Genomic DNA, 12,955 nt, shown 5'->3' with positions numbered 1-12,955 from the left:
GCACACACACACACACACACACACACACCTGCTCAGGTAACTGGCTGCAAACACACACACACACACACACACACCTGCTCAGGTAACTGGCTGCACACACACACACACACACACACCTGCTCAGGTAACTGGCTGCACACACACACACACACACACACACCTGCTCAGGTAACTGGCTGCACACACACACACACACACACACACCTGCTCAGGTAACTGGCTGCACACACACACACACACACACACACACACACACACCTGCTCAGGTAACTGGCTGCACACACACACACACACACACACACACACACACACACACACCTGCTCAGGTAACTGGCTGCAAACACACCCACACACACACACACACCTGCTCAGGTAACTGGCTGCAAACACACACACACACACACACACACCTGCTCAGGTAACTGGCTGCACACACACACACACACACACACACACACACACTCACACAAACACACACACACACACACACCTGCTCAGGTAACTGGCTGCACACACACACACACACACACACCCACTCAGTTCACTGGCTTCACACACACACACACACACACACCTGCTCAGGTAACTGGCTGCACACACACACACACACACACACACACACACACACCTGCTCAGGTAACTGGCTGCACACACACACACACACACACACACACACCTGCTCAGGTGACTGGCTGCACACACACACACACACACACCTACACACTGCTGCCTGACAGAAAAGCTGCATTTCACATTTCATTCTATTTTGCAGCAGTTTCAGGTTCAGATGCTCTTTTATTATCAGTAACTTTTATAAAACACAAAGTTTTCAGTCTCATAGGAAACATTAAGATCCTGACAGACGGTTCCTCTGGGCTGCACACATCCAGAGATTTAATAACTGAAACATGAAGATCAGAGCAGGATGTGGATGAATCATCCGTCTGATTCTTGTAACTATTTCAGGTTTCATGAGTTGATTTTCTGCCTCTGTGGTTGCAGAGCTGCAGAATCAGAGTTCGGATCCGGCGTCATTCTGTCCTCAGGAGGCTGATGGGAGTCTGGCAGAAACAAACCGATTCTCCGGACAGGAGAGCCGGAGGCGGCGGGCGGCGGACAGAACGCCAGAGCATCAGCTGCAGTGTGTGGCTGGCAGAAAACTCAGAACTGTGATCTGATCTGATCTGATCTGTTCTGATCTGATCTGATCTGATCTGATCTGATCTGATCTGATCTGATCTGATCTGATCTGATCTGATCTGATCTGATCTGATCTGATCTGATCTGATCTGATCTGATCTGATCTGATCTGATCTGATCTGATCTGATTGTCTCTGCAGGGCGTTGATGGTTCAGAGTCACAAACCGATTTAAAAACCTTAAAACAACAAACAACATGATGAGGATATTCTGCTGAACCTGCAGAAACACTCAGTTTACATTTCTGCAAAATTAAAGTGTTTAATATTATTATTACATCACATGTATGAATAGTGTTTATTTTAAATTAATGTTTTTCCATTAATGGGTGACAGATGTTTGTTCTGATTCATAAATAAAATAATGAGCTTTTTGATTATTACTGACATTCAATACATTTATACATCTGCATACATTTCTGCTGAATTTTTACCTTTAGAGGAAATTTATTCCAAATTATTACCAGTTCATCTAATAACAAGAGAAAATAAATTAGAAATTCAAGTTAGAATTTTCCACATATTTATCTAACATTGTTGTTTCACATGAAGCATGATGAATATCATGTAATCAACACTTTAAGATGATATCTAGTCCCAGTTTTCCCTTCATGTTCGTAATAAACAAAATAATAAAAACAGAAAATGCCTCGTTCATCTTCGTTCATCTTCGCTCATCTTCGTTCATCTTCGCTCATCTTCGTTCATCTTCCTTATGAGGCAGTAAAATAACTTCATCATCAGCAGCAGAGCTGCTTCTATGAATGGATGATGGAGAGATCATTTGGTGATTCAATGCTCCATTAAACCCAACTAGTCTCCTCGTCTCCTCGTCTCCTCGTCTCCTCGTCTCCTCGTCTCCTTGCCTCCTCGTCTCCTCCGTACTGGGCCGCCCGTTGCTCCAGAGCCGCCCGGCGCCCTGCGTGTTTCTCAGGAGGCTGTGATCTGGATGTGACTCAGCCCAGAGGTAATCCTGGTTCGGCCCACAAAACGCTCAACAAAGTGATAAATCCTCAGTGAAAGCAGAAAACGTCTGAACACGTCTGGAATGTGGAGCTTGTGCAACATCAGCTGCCTGGATCAGCAGCATGAAACCAAACTGAGGAGAATCACAGCGACGGTTTGATCCAGACTGAAGCTCAGAGTTCAGATCGGTTTCCATCCGGACTGAGAAACTTCACAGAGCAGCAGAGGAAGAAAACAGAAACTCCCACTGGTTGGTGTTTCTACAGTCTGATCAGTAAAAAGATCAAAAATAATAAACTCTGTTGGTTTTGCTTCTTTTCATTCACTTCAGAAGTTAAAACTTCAGTTTGGAAACAAAATCAGATTCCAGTCAGAAGACCAGTGGCTGGTTACTGGTGCCTTCAATGAAAATGGTTTTCTTCACTTCCAGTAATCTGCTGATAGAGCTCATTTTTAATTTAATGTTAACTTTCACCTTAAAGTTGGAAAAGTCAAAATCACTTCCTGGAGCAAAATATTAAATATTAAATATGTTTCCCAGTCAGTTTTTCTGAGCCATAACTTTGAAATGATGACTGATAATTAAAGTTCAGTGCTGCTCTGAATCAGAAGAACTGTTTATGAAACATGAATTAATGCTCCCATCCATGATAAACTCACTCATTCATCATCTGAATGATGTCAGGATGGATTTGTAATATTTACAACAGGTGTTGTAACGTCTCAGTCATGGCAACTTTTATCTCTGCATCGTGAAAATAAACAGATCATCCTGGAGTGAAACCTTTTCACCCAGAATGAAGCGAAAGTTTCATCAAATGAAAGGGTTAAATCAGGAGAAAGAAGAGAAACAGAAACAGAAACAGGAAGGTTTTAGTTTCTGTGAGGAAAAACAAAAAGTTCATGAAATAAAACAAAGAGCATAAAAAAACAAAATGAAAAAAACATAAAACAGATAAAAACAAAATAACTTAGAGAAACTGATACATGAAAAACAAACAGAGAAAATTAAATTCAACAATAATATAAAAAAATACAACCAGAAAAATCTGTTTAATAAAACCACATCAACATGAAGACAAAGAGACAAAAAGATCCGGTTCTTTGGCTCCGTAGAACAGTTTGACCTCTGAAGGTCGATGGCCCAGGGCCCCAAACAGGCCGGGACCGGCCCTGCTGGTTCCAACATTTTAACGTTTTCCAGCCTGAAGCAGAGAGGAGAAAAGAAGAAAAGAGGAGAAAAGAGGAGAAAAGAGGAGAAAAGAGGAGCAGAGAGTCTCACAGGTTCTGCGGTTCTGCGGTTCTGCAGTTCTGCGGTTCTGCAGTTCTGCGGTTCTGCGGTTCTGCGGTTCTGCAGTTCTGCGGTTCTGCGGTTCTGCAGTTCTGCGGTTCTGCGGTTCTGCAGTTCTGCGGTTCTGCGGTTCTGCGGTTCTCGTCTGCTCTCTGGGATTTTCCTGCTGCTCAGATCAGAATCCTCTCTTTCCACTGTGGATGGATGCAAATGTTAGTTTTAATTTCCTCCTCCTGGTTCTCCTGCTGCTTCCAGTAAACTTTGACTTTTCCCCATGACTTCATCTCTGAGCACCGACGATAAAATTAGAACATTTATTTACATGGCAAGAACCCAGCGGAGCTCAGAATCAGCAGAACGTTTTGAGCAGCTGCTGCCTGGACCTGCAGGTGGTCCTCTGGTTCTGGAGAACATTTTATCAGAACCATTTTCACCAAACCGCTGAAACAATCCGATTATAATCAGATTATTTCTGATGAATGAATCAGTTTATTAGGACAAAACGAGACGTAGAACGTGTTCTTAGAGACGTTTCCATGTTTCATGTTAAAACAGGAACATCTGGATTCTTTCTGAGATAAATCAACAAGTGGGACAGAAACATGGAGGGAAGTTAAGAGTTTTTTAATTTGCGTCAGATTGATGATTTTTTAAGATATTGTTCAGAATTATGCCTCATAAAAGTTACAAGGTTTTGTTAAAAAATGAAAAATTAGTCCAAAAAGGAAAACAATTACTTTTTCTGTTTTGTTCATTTTCAGTGACATTAATTTTAAAACTTATGTTTTATTAAATAAAACCAGTTTTAGATTCATTTATTTGTTTAAATTCTGTTTTATTCAGTAAAAGTTAAACTCTGCCCTGAGCGTCATCAGGAGAAACGTTTCTGAAACCTTTTTTAAAAAAATAAATCTTCTTAAAGTTTCTATTTTGACTCATCAGAAAGTTTTACTCTTGTTTTTTTTCTGTCTCATTTCTCTGGTCTTTATGGTTCTGTTGGATTCTCATCGGTTCCGGAGGTCGGCGGCTCGTTGCGTCACATCGAGGTTTTCTGGACATGATGTGTCACATCGGGTTCGCCCCCCTAAAGCCCGCCGACCTCTGTGACCTCTGGGCTTCCCGTCCCGCGGGTCACAGTTACAGGAAGCAGGAGAAACAGGAGCAGGAATGTGTGTGTTCAGGCTGAAACGGGCCAAGAGTGTGTGCGTGTGTGTGTGTGTGTGCGTGTGTGTGTGTGTGTGTGTGTGTGTGTGTGTGTAGGTGTGTGTGTGTGTGTCTGGCCGGGTCCGAGGTTCTGACGTTGCTCAGCTGGAGGATTTTACTCACTGTTCAGATTACAAACTGCACGTTTCTGCTGGGACGGCCGGCCCGCCTCAGAACCAGAACCAGAACCAGAGAGGAGGAGACAGTCGGAGCACGTTGGACACGTTTAACCGTTTAACATCCAGCAGCTGAAACACACAGAGGAGAAAATCAATGATTTAAAGACAAAGATTCAATCAATTGATCACAGATTAAAAACTTTATTACTGGATTTTTTTTTAATCATGTTATTATATTTGTTTAAATTTGGACCAAAAGCTTCTTTTCAGATCAGAAACAGGAATAAATGAACCTGAGGTAAAGTTTGTTTATCTTTATTTAACTTTTTTATGACAGATTCATGTTAGCATATTTTAAATTTTCTTATTAAATTCTTAATTTTTTCTCCATTAAACTGTGTTAATATTTCAGAGCCGGCCCAAGGTATGAGCAAACTCAGCAGCTCCGTCTGACCTCCGTCTGGTTAACATTAAAATTCAAGATTTAAAGGAATAAGTTTACTTTTGTAAACGTCCAAAGAATGATTTTTGTAGATTTATTGATGCGTTACCATAGCTACACTAAAATAACAAATGCAGCCCCAACTTTTAAAAAGTGCTAATTGCTTACAAGTGATTTAACGAAGTTTGTCAAACTTATTTTAATTATGGTGGTTCAACTTGATAATCTTCTGATCAATTAAATAAATTTAAGTTGAATCCGCTGTTCAGTTTTTACAGTGTATAATCGGATCCGTTTAAGCAGTTTGTTTATAAATACATAAATACATAAATACAAAAACGGTCTGAAGCTGCAGCTCCAAACAGGAAGTGAGCTGACATCACTTCCTGTTTCAGGTTGTGTTTAATGAGACTTTCAGGAAGAAATGCAGTGACTCTTCCTGCAGTTCATTCATGACTCACGACTTTCTAATGGCCAAATAATTTAGTTTCTCTCTAGTCGGGTCAGAACTTCAGAACTTCAGAACTTCAGGGAAAACAGAAATAAAGTCCAGGCAGCTCGGTTCTGGAGCCAACAGAACCGTCTCTCTTCACATCACAGTAATTACATAAATGAGGCGGCGGCAGCGTAAATGGATCTGATGAGGAGCATGTGACCCGGCTGTGGGTGGGACCAGAACCGGGGCCAGAACCAGGCCAGAACCGGGGCCAGAACCGGGGCCAGAACCGGGGCCGTTCTGCACGTAGGCCCGTTCACATGGCCGGACTCCAGCAGCGGCCCGTTTGATCAGCCTGACCCACATCACATGGCCGGAGTGCCAGCTGGAGGCGGCAGAACCCGGACCGGGTCACATGACCTCAACATGGCCGGGAAAACGATTCAAGGTTTTCGGTCAGGAGGGAAAAACCTCTGAGCTGCAGACGGAGGATCATCAGGGAGAAAGGAAAAGTTTCTCCAGTCTGAAGTTGGATGATGGAGGAAACTTTCCTTCAGTTCAGAGCAGGAAACCCAAAACCCCTGAAGTGACCTTCAGTCTGAACTTTGACCTTCCAGCTGCTCTCTGTCTGGTGTCCCTCAGTCATTTATTAGATGATGAACAGTTTTTTCATCAGAACCTTTTCACTCACTCACCAGAAAGCAGAGAGAATAACAACAATGAAGAGTTTAAACAGACTGAATCAGTGGAGGTGAACATCGTCTCTGTTTGGATGTTTTAGTTTCACTCTGGGGATTTTTACGCCGTTTCAGGCTGATATTTATATTCATTCTGTAAATTTGATTTTAATTTCTATTGAGTAAAACTTGAGCCAAATGAAACACGATGTTTAGTGGAAGAAGATTTCTGAACGATTAGAGAAAATCCAGCAGTTTAATCTGAGATTAAAATTTAAAAAGTGTTTTGAGGATCTTTGGAAAATCAGATAAAGTCTAAAACTCTGTTCCAGGACGTGTTGATGGTGTTTTATTCCACCGATCTGATGAATGTTTCAGCAAATCGTTTGAGCCGCAGCGTCCAGCTGCTCCTTCACAGCAGAGAGTCTGACAGGATCACTGATTGATCAGCGATTGATTATCGATCAGAACCTCGCTTTGGGTTCAGACTCAATTGAATTCTGGTCTTTGTCTTTATCCGGTTTCATTTTGCTGTCTGCACATGTTCAGCCTCTGGGAGGCGCTGCAGGTGATTCTCAGGTAGTTTAATGTAATAATTTGAAGAATGTGATGAGTCGTCACGTTGATCCACAGCAGAATCTCTTCAAGGTGAAGAAACGCTGCTGTGGAATGTCAGAGCGAGTCGAGCAGAGCCTGTTAGGTCAGGCCTGGATGTGACTAACAGACCCACCATTAAAAATAATCAGCTTCCTTCATGTCTGCTTCCGTCTTTACTGGAATCCTGAAGTTAATGAGAAAAGTCTCCAAACCCCAGATGAGCCAATCAGGAGCTCAGCATTCCTTCAGCCTTCCTGGTGGTTTTCAGCTTCGCTCTCTCTTTCTGTTTGTTTCCTCTAACTCTGCTGTGCTCATGTCTGTTTCCAGCTGCAGCTGGCTGTGTGTCTGTGTCAGCTGACTTCCTGCTGACCACTCAGGAGGACGTCCAGAACCAGAACCAGAACCAGAACCAGAACCACCTGATGGCGTCACAGAGCGATTTAACATAAAACTGATGAAAGTGTTGAAAACATTTGAATAGAAATGAGACAAATAAACTCTTTTCCGTTGGTTCTCATCCAGGGCTCTGGATGAGGAAATAAAACCCAAAAAGAAAAACTTCCTGGTTTAGTTTTAGTTTATTTACTTGCTGATGTTTCAGTTTATTTTTTAAACTGGTCGGGTTTTCAGCCTTATGAGTTTGGATCAGTTTCATCTTTGTGCCCTTCTGGAAGGTCGAACATCTGCTCTGACTGCAGCTGGGAGGGCCTGGTGTGTGAGGACTGGGCTCCACACACACACACACACACGCACACACACACACACACACACACGCACACACACACCACATCAGTGAGACATCCCCGCCATCCTCTAGTGGGTTTTAAATAATTGCTAAATAAAGTTGCCATAAAGCGCCTTGATATTTGGTAATGCTAGTTGTTGTTAGCACTTGCATTTGCGCGTTCACTGACTGAAAAAGATTGTTTTCTCTTCCAGATCCAGAGCTGCTCAATGCATAAATTAATTGATTACTGAATAAATAAATACAATTAAAAATGAAGAACTTTTAATAAAAAATAGAAACAAAACAAAAAGCCTTTGGGGTTTCTATAGTTACAGCTGAAGATGGTCTGATGACCAAACTTTGTTCCATAAACTGAACAAGAAGAAAGTTTAGATTTCTCCAGGTCGTCCTGTCTGGATTTATTTCCTTTTGGGCCAGACTGGTTCTGTGGTTCTGATGTGGTTCTGGGTCCTTCATGCCTCTAAAATGTTGCTCACTCCTCTTGCATTGTTTCCATCTTTGGAAAATCTGCCATCTTCAAATATTTTGACCTGTTACAGTAAGCAACCAGGAATCTCACAGCCAGGTGAGATAAAAGTGAAAGTCAGAGTGACTGGAAGCTGGTTCTGGTTCTGGTTCTGGTTCTGGTTCTGGTTCTGGATGGGCTGGTTCTGGTCCAGACCTTCTGCTGGTTTCCATGTTGGTGTTTCAGTGATGGGAGGATCTGTGTGTGGGACGGTCACACACTGGAAGTTTTGTTTCCTACAGTCCTGAATAATTCAGATTCTTTCTGTTTCCACTCACAGTGAGAGACTAAACATTCAGAATGACCTTTTGGTATTTAAAGCATGCAGAAAGTTTCACATCAGCGCTGCATCATACCTGAAACTGAGGGAAAGTGGAGAATCCATAAAACCCCCTCAGATTCTTGTCCCAGCAGAAACTCTTTGAAGCTGACATTTCAGGGAGATGAATGATCATTTCTGCTTTGTGTCTTGATGAACCGACATGTTGGAAAACTTCCTGTTAACCTGTCATCAGATTTCATTCATTTCTCTGAAGTTCCTCTAAAGAAAACTTCTGGTTTCCATCCAGAGCAGAAAACGATCCGGCGGCAGACAGGAGACCAAGAAACGAGAAAAAGATTTGATTCATTTAACTCTTCACTTTACAGAATTAAAGAGATTTAAAAAATAAGATAAAGATTCATATTTCAGGTATCAACAGTTGAAGGTTTAGTCAAAAGTTCAATCTGCAATTTAAAACTACATGAGAATGTTTTCATCATGTTAGCATAAAACCTGCAGATAAACATGTAAAATGAGAACATCATCATGACTTCAAACAGGAAGCAGTGTGACGGTTCTGGTTCTGATGTTCTGCAGGGGAACGGCTGGTCCAGTCCAACATGGCCGGATCAGACAGAATCTGAAAAAACACTTTGAAAATATTTTATTTGCAATTTCCTTTATAGAGAAGAAAGTAGAAAAATCTATTAGAATCAGAAATCAGAGTTTTTATTTTGAAGCCGGATCTACCAGCCTTGGTTCCGTGGTTCTGGTTCCTTTGCTCCGTGGTTCTGGTTCCTTTGTTCCGTGGTTCTGGTTCCTTTGCTCCGTGGTTCTGGTTCCTTTGTTCCGTGGTTCTGGTTCCTTTGGTCCGTGGTTCTGGTTCCTTTGGTCCGTGGTTCTGGTTCCTTTGTTCCGTGGTTCTCCAAAGTTCTATAATTATCCTCAAGGATGAACCGGATTCACTTCAATCATCTTTATCTTCTGTCTAATTCAGACGAAGCTCCAAATAAATGACAGAACTTCATGTTTCCAGTAAGGAGTTCTGGTTCTGTTGGATCCACTGAGAGGGAAAAACCCAGAGAAGAAACAAAACAAACGGCTCTTTATTATCATCCACTAAAACAATCAAACTGAAGGAAGAAGTTTTAGAGATCTTATCAGAAACTTTCCCCTGCAGAACGAGACGAGCTGGTGAGAACCGGCTGACAGAACCGGCTGACAGAACCGGCTGACAGAACCGGCTGACAGAACTGGTCTCCTCCTGGATTTCCTCCCAGATCTCAGAGGAAATGTCATCAAACAAAGAACCTGCTGTTGGTTCTGGCAGCTGGACTCCTGCAGACAGACAGACAGACGAGTTCAGCAGTTATTGGACATCAGGCTAAGAAAAGACTTGAGGCAGAGATTAGGATCAGAACTGATCAGAACCGAGATAAACAGAACCTGTTGTGCTATTTATGCTCCTCTACAGAACTTCTTATCTTCAGCAACAGATTAACGGATGTTTACAACACTGGAGTCTGGAGAAAAATAAACCACTAACCTGCACACCGGTTCTGTAAGGTCCAAACTCGGTTCTGCAGTTTGAATCTATTCTGACCTTCTATAGAAGCATAAACATGTTGAAGATTACATTTTACAGTAAACTGGAGTTTTAATCCTGAAAACACAGTTTGCATCAGTTAGATGATTTAAAAACTTTTCAACAAATGTTTCAACTTACAGAAACTTAGTTTTGGACTCCTGTCCAGCAGGTGGCGATCCACCAGCCTGTGAGTCGCCAGAACGCTAAACTGACGCAGACCAAGAACGTGAACTCTGATCCACCTCCAAACCTCGGATTCAGTTCGGTTGAAGTGACCTCTGGTTTGGTTTCAAAGCGTAACAGACCGGATAACCCTCCAAAAACAGGAAGTGGACTACAGCGCAAGGCATTCTGGGTAAAGACAACCAAGTAGCCTAACGCTTCCAGGAGAAATGTCTCGTGGTCTTTAGCTATAGACAAAAGAGAAATCCTCCAAACGCTGCAATCTGACGCCTCCATTTCCATGAAGAAGGAAGTTGCTCTCAGTGTCTTCAGAGGTTTTTGTGTCGTTTCCTTCAGTGGTTCTTGGTGCAGCGCCCCCACAGGCCAGGAGGGGAACAGGTTGTTCAAAGAGTTTGGTTGATTTGAATCAATGCAGTGAGAAAGATCAGCTGGAGATGGAGCAAATGTTTGATTATTGGTCTCTAATCAAAGCGAGTCAACCGAACTATTTGGTGTGAAACGTTCAGAACCTCAAACCTTAAAGCACATGCATAAAATGACAGTTATTTTATTTATACTCACTGTCACTGGCCTGAATGCAGCAGAAACTCTGACGTAAGGTCATGAAGGTCAACTGTGGGTAACCAGCATAAAAACTGGGACCCTATTGCTGCAGGACAATCATTAATCAACAGATGAAAGGTTGTCCTGACGACACCTGCTGCTGTTTACATCCCATAAATACTCTCACTGACTCTGCTTACTGTAAAATAACTGGATTATTGTGACTCTGACCGGCTGACAGGCTCCAGCCTGGAGGGACGTCCTTTCACCAAGAACCAGAACCAGAACCAGGTTCTTTCATATTCTGCCAGGTTTCTTCTCTATTGTTCCAGAAATTGCTGCATAATAGCAGATTTGTTTTGTTTTGGCCTCCTGCACATTCCTGCGTACGCAGAACCAGGAACGGCTCCCAGCTGACCTGGCATCCCGTCAATGGATCCGCTCAGGCGGGACGATGTCCCGGCTCCACACAGCTACCGGCCCACAGCAGCAGAACTTGGCTCCCAACAGAAACTCATTAAACAGTCAAGATGTGGAGCCGTGTTCGGCTTCCAAAGTGTTGATACAGAAGGTTTTATTTGGAAGGTTTTACTGGAACCATGTGACGATGGTTTGAGCCTTCGGTCCAAATCGTCCTAAAACTGAACATCCTGGCCTTTAACTAGGACCTTTTGTCCACCAGGGGGCAGAACGTTGACCAACCTGAGACAGATTAAGGAAAGCTGTGAAGTTCATGGGACATTACCTGTATTCAGGATTATGTCAGAAAATGTAATTCTGGTCCAGTTTTGATTTTTGATCATTAATTGTTCTTTTTGCTGGATGCTTTGTTATTTTCAGATCGTCTTTAGAATCCATGTTTCCTGCAGAAATGAAACTTTCTGCTTCATGATTTCCAGGTTTCCAGATTCATCCGTCCTGCGACGTAAACAGAAAAGTTTCTTCCTCTGTGAATTCACAACATCCTCTGGTTTCATAATGACCGCTGGCTCACAAAACCACAGCCTGGAAAATTTACTAAACTTCCCGGCAGCATGAGGCAAGAAATGTATTTATAGAAAATGTAAAAGAGAAATTCACAGTAAATGATTTTATTTGTTTGTTTTGAACCAAAATATGTTTTTTCTTCATGTTTCTCCTCATTTCTCATCTCTTAGAAAGTTTCAGTTATTCTGTAGCTTTTATCTGACTTTTCTTTATCATGTTTAAAAATAAAAATAAAGTTTAAAGTTTTAGATGTTTCTGTTTGTTTTCAGTTTTAACCAAAAGTTTATTTGTTGTCTTATATTTCATCTCATCAAAATATTTTGTTCATGTGAGAAAAATCCGTCAGGCTCAGTTGTGCTAATAAATAAACTGAAAATGTGACATTTTGTTTTTGTGTTGATGCTTTAGCATCATTATTTTAATTATTATTATATATTAGTTATTTTTCCTTCTGTTTCTGATCCAGAAATGATGTTTTTCTCCTTGGCTTTAACCCTCAGACCATCTGAACTTGACATTTAGACACTTTGACGTTGATTTGAAGGAAGTTTCCAGTTTATAACATGTGGCCACAAACTGTACAGTCTGCTGTTTACAGTAAGCTCAATATCTTCATGACGACACTTTTTATTAAATCTGCTGAATATCATGTGAAGGTAAAACATGTTTGATCAAAATAAAGGGAAGAAATTTGACTCTAAACACAGACAGACTATAAACTAACATCTGTCCTAAATATTTAGAATAAATTAAATGGTTTAGTATGTAAAATCTTTATATTTGAATACAGTTTCATGCCTGTCTAGACTTCCTCGTGTGGAGGTTTAGCATTGCAGTGAGATAATGTGACCCACCCAGGGTGACTCAGCTGCTGCTCCGGCTGGATTCAAGCTGTGAATTATGCTAATTTTTCGGTATTTTCTCATTTGAGCAATAGGAATCTACAGGGAGGAGCCAAAAGCACACCCTGCTGGAGGAGGACGCCTTTAAAAGACGGAACCTGGAAGTTTTCAGGCAGATCTTTCTGACGCCGAGCGCAGACAGCAACCCGAAACAAAGACAACAGAAAACAGAGAATGTGCTCCCGGTCCGACAGCGTGACCCTGACCGTTCAGGAGAGCTTCGCCTTCAGCCCCGGCATGGCGACCCGCAGCACCCAGCCGGAGGTCTTCACCTTCGAGCGGATCCCGCCTCAGGCCACCGCCGTGC

The 12,955-nt window shown here is 42.1% G+C and overlaps 1 long non-coding RNA gene across 1 annotated transcript; it reads right to left on the bottom strand.

The window, feature by feature from the left end:
- Window positions 1-3,491: 3,491 nt before the first annotated feature.
- Window positions 3,492-8,895, bottom strand: LOC122828230. Its single transcript, XR_006370180.1, has 3 exons — window positions 8,540-8,895; window positions 4,783-4,907; window positions 3,492-3,650 (listed from the first exon to the last, which is right to left on the bottom strand). It is a non-coding gene; the product is annotated as an uncharacterized LOC122828230 (long non-coding RNA).
- Window positions 8,896-12,955: the final 4,060 nt, after the last annotated feature.

The sequence above is a fragment of the Gambusia affinis genome, linkage group LG03 (genome assembly GCF_019740435.1).
Source record: "Gambusia affinis linkage group LG03, SWU_Gaff_1.0, whole genome shotgun sequence".
Taxonomy (NCBI): Eukaryota; Metazoa; Chordata; class Actinopteri; order Cyprinodontiformes; family Poeciliidae; genus Gambusia; species Gambusia affinis.
The sequence above is the reverse complement of the archived record's forward strand: the minus strand, read 5'-3'. Positions and strand labels throughout refer to the sequence as shown.